An 11,117-nucleotide genomic window follows, 5' to 3' on the forward strand; every position below is an offset into this window, starting at 1 on the left:
TCGCGGATAGCAGCCAGAGATGGCTGTCCTCACTGTTGGTTTGACACCTGAGTTGATAGGTTTTACCACCTTCGGAAAAAAAAATAAAAAATATATATATATATCATCATAAATATAAATCTATTGTTATTGTTATTCCTAGGGTACTTCCACTTTGACATATCCCTTACTTTGAGATTTATTTCTACAATTGAAATTTCCTGGTCTTCTTAGGTTGCAATTTCACTCTAACCTAACATTTGCCTTCTTCCTTTTTCTTTAATTGCAATTCCATTTCAATTCTTTGGCACACGTTTTCCATATTCATTACCGAATCTTAGATTATCTGTTTACTAAACGCTCATTGGATACTGAAACAACTGGCGGTTTCACTGTAAGACCCCAACCTTCTGATTTCAATTGAAAACCATTTCCCCTGGACACCCACTTCCTCTTCAACTCTTCTGGATGACAACTTTGGATCCTCTGGACGGCATCCCTGCAATTTCCCAACTATTTCTTATGGCGCAAAGTTTATGGCCGGGCCGCGGTGTCCACGCTGACTATGGAGGCTATATCAATACCACGAACTCTCCCCATTTCAAATCACAGTTCAAGCTTTAAGCCCCTTTCCCTGCGTTGAAGAAAGAATCGAGGTTTCAATTAGGGCTTCGGCATTCACATTAATGGCAGAATTCGAGGATTTCCTGCCAATAATGGCGCAGAAATTGGGAGAGCGCGAATTCATGGCGGAGCTCTGTAACGGATTCCGTCTTCTAGCAGATCCCCGGCTGGGTCTGATAACTTTGGAGAGCTTGAAGAGGAATTCGGCTCTGTTAGGGTTGGATTCCCTGACAGATGCAGAGCTGCGGGCGATGATGGAGGAGGGGGATTTAGACGGCGACGGCGCTCTGAATGAACATGAATTCTGCGTTCTGATGATCAGATTGAGCCCTTCGTTCATGGAGGAGGCTTATGAATGGCTGAACAAGGCCATGGTGAATGATGTGGAAGAAATCCTAAATGAAAAATAGCAGATATACTTGTCAATTCAATGTCGTGTTGGAAATGAATTCAGTTATTCAGTGAGGTGTCTGTAACACCTTGTCCATATGGAAATTTTTTATCCATTTATATTTATATTAAATTTATCAATTTAAAATTAAAGGATATTCTAAGTTAGATGGCTCAAGGTGATATGAATCAAAGGATAAGTAAATGTACTTGTTTAATGGACAAGGGCACAATTCTCTATGTGTTGGAAAAATGTACCATATATTACAAAGCATTAGAAGAGACTCTTGTGACTTAGGGTGTCAATATATGGATCAAAAAAGGGACTGCCTAGGAATTCAAGCACTAATAAAAGTTTTGCAAATGATGTAATCAATAAAAGGAGAAGGAAAACCTTCAAATTAATCCCTAAGTCAAAGCCTTAGCCAAACTTCGAGTTCTCTAGAGAAAGAATTACTTAGGGTGGATGACGCTAGCCCTACTAGGGAAAATTCGACCATGAAAAGTGCTAGATTTTGAGTGTCAATGATCAATGGATATGAATTCAAACAACAAAAAACTCAACATCTATCCAACAAGTTCCCTAATTGAATTAAGCCCTATGTCCTAGCCCTGGCGGTTTGCCTTAAAGGACCTATAAAAGTAGGGGAGAAGAAAAAATATTTTTTTTATGATTTATGACCACCACAAGGATTCCTAGTTCCTTTCCCTACTTGGGTGATGGAGTATTTAGGGCTAAATTTAAGAGAGTCGAATAAATCCTTGTCTATCCTTCTTTAGTTACTCAAGGTATGGAGGATGTTTGAACTATGTTCTCTCAAGGACCATTCAATATTGTTATAAGGAAAAATATTTTACATAATTGAGGTATATGGCATAATGGTTAGGATGAGTTATTGTGTGACCACATAAATGCCACATGAATAGTAATCATAGCAACAAGATGGTAGCACTTGGAAAATTCAAGCAATAATGTTTCAACATGCATCATGGGCATCATGGATATGAGACAACAATTATTTATGGATAAGGTGAAATTTAATTAGATTGACAATGAGGCATAAAGTAATCATGTTTGTTAATGGATATGGGAAATTTATGATGCATGGGTAGTCGCCAACATATAAAAATTTACCTATTTGAAATGAATACATAAATTGAAATAATGTTTTTATATTTGGTTACTTTTTGTTCCTTTGGTGTTTAGATCGAGGGAATAGAAAACTTTATATGGTTCCTCTGATTATGCCAAACATACTGAAGCACTAATATTTTGAATTGAATGTTGGCTTTGAATGAATTTCAAAGACTAGAAACTAAAACTTGAACTTAATTTGGAACCCAAACATTGAATAAAATTGTGAATTGAGTGTTATACGATTTCCAGTTACAACAAGAAAATATGATAATGCATTAAAAATATTCATTCTTCGGGCTACTTTGATTGAACTTATTATCATAGGAGTTGAATCTAACACAAGGACCTTGCAACAAATCTATTACAAGAATGTTTTTTTTACAGGAAAAGAAGTCGTATTCTTCAACTAGAAGGTTCGCTTCAAGCTTCTATAATGAGGAAGTCTTTCTTTGGAACAAGGTGTTGGAAAATCAAGAAGTTTGTGGATTAATATAAATTTTCCTTTCATGATAATTACTTGTGATATTTTTTGGCATTTTATTATTTTTATTTTTATTCTTCATCAAGCAATTACCAAAGCATGAAGATAAAAAACATAAAGAACACAAGATATATGCTCCATGCTGGGGAAAAACCCCACAATTGGGGAAAACCCAAACAATCCTCTTCTTATAGAATTAGATCAAAATGAGACTTCCAAGACCCAAATAAAAATACCTCCACAAGTGGTCCAAGTTAGCCCTCCCTCTATCATGATCCATCTTCAATAAGATAGTTAATTTGTCACAACATGCCTGGCCCATAGTGATCCTTTTTCTGTAGCTTATTAGTTCGGCTTTAACTTGCAGACTATAGTCTTCATAAACTCACACATCATATCCATTATTAGTTTACATATCATCACAAAAACAATCTACTCATCTCTTCATAATTTCACACTCTTATCAGGTTTCTTATTACAATCAGGTTCCATATCCTTATCACACATTCTTGCATTTACCTATCTCAAAAATTCACATATAACTTCCTTTGAAACTCGCACATGATCATAGAGCTTAAAGAACTTTTTATGTGGAGGATTCATGCCAATATATAGTTGTTTGTCATTATGAAGGGTCACAACTGTTCAACAGGCTAGCCTAACCATATGGAGGGCCGACATAGCCTTGCGGATGATTTATTTGACTCTCTTTGACTTAAAAAAAAAAAAGATTTCTTTTTATTTACAAAGCGTCCAAATGAACATTAACTCAATAGATCCCTAAAAGCATGAAGAACATGCTTAACCTAGACTTGAGCATGAAACCCATGCTTGAACAAATACATTTTTTTCTTCTTTGTAAAATATTGATACAAGTACAAAAATAAATATGAAGATTGAACCTAGTTACATTTTCCAAAACTCCCTCTTAACTAGGGAGGTATTCATAATGACTCAACAGGTCTATCTCCAAATATTCTCATAAGAAGGGATCCATAGTGATAAGCATCAAAATATCATCACAACCAGGATTGTCACATTACCAATGCCTTGATAGGTGCAATTTATCTCTCACAAGATCAGAGCACAATGCTGGGAATAATTTCATGGGACACCACACCACCTCACCAAGGTACATACTCCACCTAGGATACCCGAAGTATATCTTTTACCAAACCATTTCCCTCAAGGAAATTTTTGTCCATCGGACCATGCTTATCCATGCCCATGTACTTGACTTAGAATCTCCATCCTAATCCATCATAGTATAAGACTCATGAATGTCTGTCCAATATGCTTATCCAATCCATCATTCTCCTTATCCATCTCCATGTACTTGACTTAGGATACCTATCCTAATCTGTCATAGTACTTGACACAAGGAGAAACATGGTAATTCAATCATCATTTTCCCTATCTATGGTGCATGCACTAGAATTACGACTATTAGTCATGGCTTAGTACATGACACAAGGAGAACCAATGTCTAGCCTTACTCAATCTCAACTTGAGAGGAGAAATCCCTTCTCACTCCCTCTCAACTAGGGAGAACTCATCAACAAACCTCAACTTGTGTCAAAAGTACCCATGCTTCTCTTACATCAACTACTTGTAATTGTAGCTTTCCTCAATCATCACTCTCATCATGAGATTTCTCACATTGCAACTCCCAGGGCTCCACATTTGCCTCCTAACAGATCATTATCATGTACTTGAGGTCTTCACCTATAGCATCCTTAACTATGTTTAATCACCTTCAATCATTTCCTTGACTGACCTAGTGTTATCAGAACTGCCCTCACCTAGGGCTTGTTGATTTGTCCATGCACAGTCAATTCTTGATTGATTCTCAAGTGTAGTAATACTTCCAATCCATCCATTTATGTGACATGATCTCAAATTTACTCATTTCCAAATTTGAAAAATGTACCTCAATATCTACTAGGATATGAGAAACCAATTTATTTAGTGGGATTAGTGCCAATACCTATTGAAGCATGGCCCTATTTTTGTTGGTGATTTTGTTAGAACCAAGATTCAATTTAGTTATTATCTCCATGAATCTTTTGTTTACTGACATTGGTTTGAACGCCTTCCTTTGTTATGTAATGATTTTTTTTAGATTGGCCTATTTCACCCTTGAATGCACAAGGGATTTGTTGACAAACATGCAAGAAATTGCTCTATCTTTGGCTTCAATGTTTTCTCTCCCTCAAATGTTGTCTATGGCTCTTTGATCTCCCTTGCATACTTGCAAAAATGATTGAGAACAACTTTTGGATCTTCTTCTTGTGGACATGAATCCCATTAGGGTAATTTTGAGGTCCAAAATGAGCCTCCTTTTAAAGAAAAAGGAAGAAAACTATTTTTTTTCACTTGTACTTTTGGTGTATCTCCTTGTAAGTTTACTCATATGTCAAGTGTAAACACTCATTGGATGCATAATCAAATTCAACATTCAATGAGTGCCCACTTTACGTACTTTTCATTAGACCCACATTGAAAAAAATGAAAATACATGAAAACAAACACATTTTTTCATGTATTTTCATTTTTTTCAGTGCAGGTCTACTTAAAAGTATGCAGAGTGGGTACTTACTAAATGTGGAATTTAATTCTACATCCAAGGAGTATCTACAATTGACATTTGAGTAAACCTATAAGGAGATAAGCAAAAAATACAATAAAAAGATAGCTTTTTTCTTTTCCTTCTAAAAATATTTACCCCTAGAGATGACATCATCATCTTGAATCTTGTTAGTTCTTTTAAAGTGATTTTGTTAGTATGTAATGTGCTAAAAGTTCACGCTACCTTTCCGTCTCTATTTCATATACATATTTCTTCCTTAATTCAATTCTATGAAATATTTTCAAATAAGTAGAGATATAGATGTGGGCGGGTAATAGATATAGATGGATGAAGAGATAGATATAGAAGGTACATTTTTGTTTTGAGGCTCAATTTGACCTTGAAATTTCTCTAACGTTTGCTTCTTGAAATGCAGACTTGTCCCTAACAATTTTGAACTTGCAAAAGGACTTGAAAATATTGTTGTGGTAATTTACCCTCCTTTACTTGGAATTTTTGTGAGCATCCTCAAATCTTCCTTTTGGTTTAGAGTTCCTTCTTACAAATGGATCAATACAAGTGGAACTTCTTTACCTATCCTTTAAAAATTATACCTTCAATAGATAAAGTTTATTAACTTGTAGAAATAAAACACACCACACTCTAAGAAAACTTATCAATCTTGGCAATGCCCACGTTCTTGAACCCCTTATGTTACTAAGACCCTATTGTGACTAAATTTCTTTTGACATAAGTTAGGTTCTCCTTTCCATGAACCAATTACTCATGTTTTTAGCAAACTAAAAGAAAACACACTTGCATAAAGGAAATACATTGTTCCAACATGAGGAGGTCTTGGAGAAACTCCCTAAAATAAATTTGCATTTTCTTACCTTTGTCTTATTATTTCTCCTCCCCCAAGTCGTAAACGTTGGCACAACAAAAAACACGATGCATAAACAAAAATATATAAATGAAAGAACTAAAGAACCAAATTATTGATGTTCTAATCCCTTTGGCATCTCCTCGAGAAAGATGCAAACAATGTTGGGCGATTTATATGCATTTTTTTACATTAAATTATAAATCCATGAGTTATGCATATGAGGTGCAAACACATTGTATGTAGGACCAAAGCCTACTTTATCAAGAAATGTAAACCAACTAAGGAATACAAGAATTCTTTACTTGAATTGACATCTAATAGAATTGTAATTATCAAAGTCATAGGTCATAAGCTTTCACTCTATTCCTATAGTTGGAGGGTTTATGCAAGAATTATATGTTCAATTCATTATATATCAATATAAGTGGACACACTTGTAAAACACTATTGAATCACGTATCATACAAAAAATTCAAGCAATGAATATAAGGAAACTATTAAACAGTAAATCTATTAATTAATGAAAACAAGGCAATGCATACTAGAGAGAGGGAGCCATGCCTAACTTGGCATACATTACTAAAGAAAGGTACTGCCCTAGGAGATAAATGATAACACCATATATAAGAACAAGAGCTTTATATTATTATTAATAAGTCAAAATTCAAAGAATTGCAATATCAATAATCATAGATTCCTTTATTGCTCCCCCTCATCTTAGTCTTGCTAAGCCTTCTTATTTATACCGTTTACAATGTACAAGAAGGAGTGATCGAAGAGATTTTCTCAAAAAATGGATCTCAATGGAGTTACATAGGATAATGCCTTTGCCTCCAACCATTAGAGATAAAAGGGAGAATATGATATTCATTGCTTTATTTGAGAATTTCATGATCATGTGGAACACATGAAATTATCCTCCTTGCTATAATCATCATTCAACTGTTGTGGGAAACTCTCGTTTCGGGCATAATGTTGACTTGGGCTGACTAACTATTGGTGAAATTTGGGGCTTATATAGGAAGAGCCTCACCATCTCACAAACCCTATGATTAAAATCCTTGTGGCCAAATTTGTTCTAGAGCAACGCACATATGCCAATGAATTATATATTACTGAATATGCATGTTATAGTTTTTTTTTTAACTGAAACGAGTATTTTATTTATTAAAGGCCAAAGCCAAGCAAGTATTACAAATCACTTTCATTGCTTTTCTCTGTTTTTCTAGTGCTCCTAAGGAATGATTGCCATTTTCGGAGTCTCTGCATTTATGCTGATCATACTTTTTTCAAGATTGCATCCTACATTTGCTAACCTGTCTGCTTCAGTGTTTAAATCTCTGAGGATATGGAAGAGCTGTGCTGATGAGAATTCCTTCAATAATCTGTTTACTCTTGCTAGCTGCTTGTTTAGAACTGGATCTTTGAGACTTTTCTTGTGTATTAGAGACCTTATCAGCAGTTCTGAATCTCCCAAAACTATAATTTCATTTGCATTTCCTTTTCTGGTCAGTTGACAAGCTTTTAATAGACTGAGTGCTTCCGCTTGATTGTTGGTTTTTATCCCAAGTCCCCAACTGAATTCCTCTTTTCTGCCATTCTGAAAGTAAATGACGCCTCCTGCTCCTGATCTGCCTGGGTTTCCTTTCGAAGCCCCATCAAAGAAGATTGTACATTTACCTTGTGACTTCCACCAATTTTGAAAATTGTCCGAATTGTCTCTGTACTGCCAGTTTTCCTTGTGGTTTGGGCGGATGATGGCATGAGTAGTTGGCATGGGAGTATAACCTTCCAGCCACGCCTTTTCTTCATTTCTGAGGTTGCTGTCTTTGACGCTAGTTTGTCTCAGAGTTTCCAGGAGGAGATCCTTGGCCTGCCTTGCTACTGCTTCTGCATTTATGTCTTTGTGATTGAAGACAGCTTCATTCCTGGAGAGCCACAACTTCCAACAAACGTATTTCGGTGCAGCAATCCATAACTTGTGCCAAAGAGATTTTTCGTTGATGCTGTGGGGGTACCTAGTTTTCCATGTCAGAAACAGATCTGTGATCTGGCAGCGTGTTGGGGGACTCACATTCAGCCCTATTAAGAAGCTGTTCCACACTTTCTGTGCGTACTCACAGTCAATAAACAAATGGACTGCTGTTTCTGAAGCGTTCTTGCAGAGGACACAACGATGCGGGCCTGCAAAGTTCCTTTTGCACAAATTGTCTCCGGTCAAGATTTTGTTGTGGAATAAGGTCCAGCTGAAGAAGTTAATCTTGGGAATGCTGAAGCTTTCCCATATCTGTTTCCAAACTGAATCCGGATACTGTGACTCCTGTTTTCCTTGCATTTGAAAGTAGCCTTGTTTGACCGTATACTCTCCTGTTTTCCCCCATCCCCATTGATCTTCCTCTTCCTTATGCACAGGAGTAAAATCTGTTATTGCCTCTAACAGGATTTTTGACTGTTCTTTTAAGTGGATTGGGATGGTTGGCAACGTCCAGCGCTGCCAGTTGCCATTGAGGTCCCACTCTGCTATGTCCTCTATTTTCCTTACCCCTTTAGAGATTAACCAGGCTCTCAACTCTGCTATTTCGTTGATGGTGGATAGAGGGGAGTGATTCATGATTCGTTCTTTCCATAGCAGCGAGTTTTTGCCATTCCCAGGAATTTTGTATAAATGGTTTCGGAAAAATTCGATCCCTCTGCAACACAGCCTCCAGGCCTGCGTTCCTTTTGGAGATTGCGCTGGATTGAAAGATGATATTGGTTGCTTTTGTAAATATTTGAGGTTCAGCAGCTGACTGATTGGGTGCGAAGGTTCTGTAATTAATTGCCACAGGAGTTTGCCTCCCAATGCCAGATTTGCATGTTGGGGATCGCGGATCTGAAGTCCGCCTTCAGTTATTGGGCGTTTCACAGTCTCCCATTTGATGAGGTGGAAGCGTTCCTTGTTACCTTTCCCTCCGCTCCAGAGAAAATTTCGAATGATGCTGGAGATTTGATCAGTAATTTGTTTTGGAGCCAGCAGCAGCGAGGCTTGATATGTGGGCAGGGCAGAGAGCACGGATCGGATGAGGGTGAGTTTGCCTCCGGTGGTGAGCCAAACTCCGCCCCACGCTGTTATCTTATTTTTGAATTTAGATATCACTTCTTCCCACAGTTGGTTTCGATTGGAGCCCCTCGTCAATGGTAAGCCGAGGTATTTGATTTTTTCCCACAAAGCGTATCCTTTGAACCCCAGAACGTTGGAAATTCTGTCTGTGGCGTGCTGGTCGATATTCCAACTGTAAATTGCACTTTTCCTTTCACTGACTAATGCACCGGTGATGTTGCAGTACTGTTGAAGAATGGTTTTGAAAGCGCTTGCAATTCTAGTGGATGCGCCCCCCAACAGAATTGAATCATCTGCGAATAGCGCATGATTCACCGGGGCTATGCCTTGAACTATCCTTATTCCTGGAATGGTACCGACTTGTTTCTCTTGGGTTAGCTTGCGACTTAGAACGTCTGCCATCAAGATGTATAGAAAGGGCGAAAGAGGGCAGCCCTGCCTCAATCCCCTGGTTGCTTGGAAAAAATCCGTTGGTCTGCCATTCACCATTGGGGCGATCCAAACGTTTTCTGTACAAGCCTTGATGAGGTTTATGAAGTCCTGTTTAAAGCCAAATGCTGCTAGAACCCTGTACAAAAAGGAGCGATTAACACGATCAAAGGCATTGCACATATCCAATTTAATGATCATACCTTGTTCTTTCCGGGTTAGGCTGGAATGGAGAGCTTCTTGAATCTGGATGACATTATCCAGAATTTGTCTACCTTTTACGAATCCTCCTTGTGCCTGAGAGATGAGCTTTGGGAGTAGAGGCTTGATTCTGTTGGCCAGCAGCTTGGCCACAATCTTATAAGATATGTTGCAGAGAGAAATCGGCCTATATCTGTCAAAGGTCCTTGGGTTTGTTTCCTTGGGAATTAAGGCTAGGAAGGTAGAGTTTATTCCTCCTCCTACTTTTTCTTTCCTCAGGATTCCCCTTACCATTCTGAATAGGTCGTTTTTGATGATTTCCCAACAGATTCTGTAGAAGTGAGCTGAGAACCCATCAGGTCCTGGAGCTTTATCCGGTTCCATGGACCAAACTACATCAGTTATCTCCTCATCCGTGACTGGGGTCAACAGAGAATCGTTGTCCTCCTCTTTGACTAGGTTTGGGATGGTTGAGAGGAACTCCTCTGCGTCCTCCTCATTTCCATTTCTTTCCGCACTTAAAAGATTCTGAAAATGAGTGACAGCTGCTTCTTTGATTTGTGAAAAGCCATTATACACCTGTCCGGCTGTGCTTGTTATCTCTGCTATGTGGTTACGGGAAACTCATGCCCTGCAATGTCTATGAAAGTATTTGGTGTTCCTGTCTCCAGATTTGAGCCACAAGCTTCTGGACTTTAAACGCCAGTATTCTTCTTCAGTTCTGAAACAACAATATGCTTTCCTTTGGGCAGTTTTTTCTATGTCTAAATCTGTGGGAGAGGGATCTTTCTCCTCCATTTCGAATTGGACTCTTTCCAGCTGAAGAACTGCTTCTTTCCTTTGGCTAGTTGGAGTTTGCAGAGATTTTTTAATCCAGTCTTTCAGAGCTTTTTTGGTGTTTTTTATTTTTTGTTCCCACACATAACTTGGGGATCCGTTAACATCTATCCTCCAGGCCGTTTGAACAGTTTCATAGAATCCGTCTTTGCCTGCCCAGAGAGGGCTGAAGCGAAAAGGGAGAGGGCCGAGATCTTCTTCTTTTTTAATACAGAGTAGAACTGGCTTGTGATCCGATGTAAGCTTGGGGAGGATCTTGGAGAAAACCATTCTATTGTCCAGCATTAATGTGCTACTGATGAGAAACCTGTCCAGCCTAGCAGAGATTTGATTTTCTCCTGATCTGTTGTTGGACCAGGTATATTTACCTCTTATAGGTTTGAAGTCAACTAGATCCCACTGCGTAATCAGATTTCCCACAGTGTTGACGAAGGGGTCTCTAGAGTATGTTCCTCCTCTTTTTTCTTTGGGGTCTAGTATGAT

The 11,117-nt window shown here is 38.1% G+C and overlaps 1 pseudogene; it reads left to right on the forward strand.

Annotated features, from left to right (window-relative positions):
• The first annotated feature begins 428 nt into the window (after positions 1 to 428).
• On the forward strand, positions 429 to 1,067 carry LOC149242330 (calcium-binding protein KIC pseudogene; annotated as a pseudogene).
• The last annotated feature ends 10,050 nt before the right edge of the window (positions 1,068 to 11,117 follow it).

This window comes from Pinus tabuliformis, chromosome 8, assembly GCF_031772625.1.
Source record: "Pinus tabuliformis cultivar Carrire ecotype Pingquan chromosome 8, CPIR1, whole genome shotgun sequence".
NCBI classification, from domain to species: Eukaryota; Viridiplantae; Streptophyta; class Pinopsida; order Pinales; family Pinaceae; genus Pinus; species Pinus tabuliformis.